Below are 2,876 nucleotides of genomic sequence, written 5' to 3'. Positions count from 1 at the left end.
TTCCTGGCTCTGTGGTTCTTCTTTGTTTTCCATCACTGCCTCGTGGAGACAGTTGGTCCCTTTTCCCTCACCCTGCTTCCTAGATATGATCTCGGAGATCTAATTCCTTAGAGCAGAGGTTTGCAGCCTTAAGTAACCCCTGGGCAGCACTAAAATAGCCTGAAGGAGGGGCCAGCCGGCAGAGCCTAAAGAATAAGTGCTGAGGGACAGGGGAAGGGCTCGTAGACAAAATGGGGGAGATAGAGGCTCTCCAGAAACTGTGGCCCTATGACATGCTGTCTAGAAGACAGTTGTTGAAATCTCCCAGTCTTGTTTATCCTTCACTAGGTGGAATCAAGAGTCCTCCCGGCTCAATTTTCCAATCCCCTGCCCTCGGCCCCAGCTTGAACAACGTTATAGGCTCTTTTAACTCTGAAGACGACCACAGAACACCTCCTGGGAGTACCGCTTGATTTAGAGTTGGAAGGGGTCTTGGGAACTATTCAGCACCACCCTTATTTTTCAGACGGGAAAACCTTGGGCTCTATCACCTCTCAGCCCCAGATCCCAGGCTTGGGAAGCGAAGATTCCTGCCAGCCGTCCCTGCCGACCCAACTTTCTCCTGTCACTCCCCGGACTAGACCCCCTTTCACTACGACCTCCAGACCCTAGGCCTCCTTATTTTAGGGCTTTAGGGTGGAACAAGGGCCGGGCCAGGCTCTCGAGCTTTTAAAAATTGAAATAAAGGTATTAGGGAGAATGAGGAAGGGTCCGCTGTCGACCCTTACCTAAAACCTCGGGGCGCGGGGCAGGAGGGGCGGGGCTCGGGGACAGGGCGCACCAATCAGATGCTGTGCTCGGCGCGCGCCGGGAGAGGGAATGCGGAGTTCTCCTGTTGACTCTCTCTACCGCGTTGGAGAGAGGATAGAGAAGGGGTGTTTTCTCATTCCCACCTACAACGAGCCTTCATTTCGGATCTGTGCACTCCCACCTGCGACTTTTGGTTTTTGGGGCCTCTGTAGTCCAGTTCAACGTCCAAAGGGAATGAGCTAGGTAACCCCAGCCATCCTTTCAAACGTGGGGTATGTGGAGGCCCCTTGCAAGAGAGTAGAGGCCTCCAGGTAACTAGGTAGCGAGCACCTCTACGGTGTGACTGGTGGCCCAGGCTGAGGCCAAGGCCCTCCCACTGCGCCCATCAGAAAGTCTCAGCCCGTTAATGGGGACCCAGGGCCTGCTCAGAGGGGATAGTAGTCAATAGCGTCACTTGTGCAAAAAGACCCAGACTGCTGTGCGTGGATAGAGAGAGAGACAGAGGTACCACATGAAAAAAATATTAGATTAACCCCATTGCTGCTGGAAGCATAGCTGAAAAGTATGGTCAGAAGCCACTTCTTTCCTTGTGTTTTTTATCCCCTGCTGCCGCCAAGAGCAAAGATTAATTTAAAGGCAAAGATGGAGTCCCTGTAAACTCACTTGTCCTCATTTACACCTTCCTTTTCTTTTCCAGTGCAGCAATTAAAAGTAAGTATAAAGCATGGTGATTTGGAGTTGCTTTGTGTGTGTCGGAATCACTGGTAAATTGTTGGCTGAGAGCAGTTCCTCCCCTTGCACTGTGAAAACACACTGAGTGCTTAAAGAGATTAGACCGAGAAATAATTTAATATCTTTTCTCTTAAAAAAAAATAAGAAGAAGAAGCCATTTTGGCTCCATTAATGAAGGTAAACTTTCTATAAATTTGGAACTATCTAGCCTTGAAGCTGTAAGCCAACCGTTTCTCAATGTCTAAATTCCATTCCAACCATTCCATTAACTGTATGAAATTGAGAAGTTGCAAAACATTTTTTAGGCCAGAAATCTGTTAAATTGCACTGCATGTTCTTGAATTCCTACCATCCAAGCATCTGGCAGTAAATCTACAAAGAAGTAAAATTTGGAATATTTTGATTTTTCAGAGTTAGTGGTATGAATTATCTGGATCTGATGGTCCATAATAATACAATTAAAATTACTGGGCCAGTGAGTACCCCAAATCCATTACTGTTCCCACAGAAAAATTAACCAGACAGGAAGAATAATGCTCCTTTTACTTTGACAGCAGTACTTGAATTCATACTAGAAATAAGATTGTAAACAAAAGGTGAAACATTACAGCCATAACCCTGCCCTTATCTCACCCTGACATTGACTCTGCCCCTAGAGCTGTGAACTTGAACCTCACCTTTAATTTCACCCTGACTTTGACACTTATCCACTCTCACTTGACCTTGATTCTGACCATGACAAACACCCTTACCCTCCCACTGACCCTGACCTTCACACTGACATTATCTCTCATTCTTACTCTTACACTGATCCTGATGCTGAACTAGACCCTGAACTTTATCTGACCCAACTTTTCACCCTGACCTTGATTCTGACTTCTACTCTGACCCTGACTGACAGACATATCCTGTCCTAGACACTGACTCTGAAGTTGACTTTGACCCTGATACACATAAGCACCCTGCCCCTAAACCTGACTCTGACCCTCATGTCTGACTTATATTCTGACCCTTAACCTCACATAGTACATAACTCTGAACCTCACCCTGACCCTGAAAGTTATAAGGACTCTCACCCTGACCCTCACCCTGAGTCTGCTCTTGATGCTAATCCTAACTGATTCTAAACCTCACCCTGACCCTGAACTACTTACTCACACTGATCCTGACTATTACACTGGCATGACACTCAACCTGACACTGACCCCAATTGTGACTTCATTATGGCCCTGCCCTACTCTGATGTTGATCCTACCCTGACCCTCACCACATCCCCGATTTTCACATTGCCATTGAATCTCTGTCACCCTGACCCTTACTTGACATTCACACTGGACTTGACTGTCACACTCATC

This window comes from Mesoplodon mirus, assembly GCF_964341445.2.
Source record: "Mesoplodon mirus genome assembly, chromosome: 15".
Taxonomy (NCBI): domain Eukaryota; kingdom Metazoa; phylum Chordata; class Mammalia; order Artiodactyla; family Ziphiidae; genus Mesoplodon; species Mesoplodon mirus.
This window is presented reverse-complemented; position numbering follows the sequence as displayed.